This window comes from Phaethon lepturus, unplaced genomic scaffold (genome assembly GCF_000687285.1).
Source record: "Phaethon lepturus isolate BGI_N335 unplaced genomic scaffold, ASM68728v1 scaffold37364, whole genome shotgun sequence".
NCBI classification, from domain to species: Eukaryota; Metazoa; Chordata; class Aves; order Phaethontiformes; family Phaethontidae; genus Phaethon; species Phaethon lepturus.
Genome location: NW_010534682.1, coordinates 43 through 306, shown reverse-complemented (window position 1 = coordinate 306; position 264 = coordinate 43).

Below are 264 nucleotides of genomic sequence, written 5' to 3'. Positions count from 1 at the left end.
CTTGTGGCCGCTGACCTGGTCCCACTGCCTACCCAGATGGTGACAGAGGATGTGCAGCACCGAGTGCCCCAGCCCTACAGCCCACGCCAGGGGCTGGGCTAGGTGGCGGACGCAAGTAAGGTGACAGTGCCCCTGCCCTGGTGCGTAGCACCCAAGGTTGCTGTGAGACCCCAGCAGAGAACAAGCTCTGCCGGACCCCCCTGAATCCCCTAAACAGTCACAGGGTCCCAGCACATTCTTAGAGGGGTCTGCCTAGCGAATATG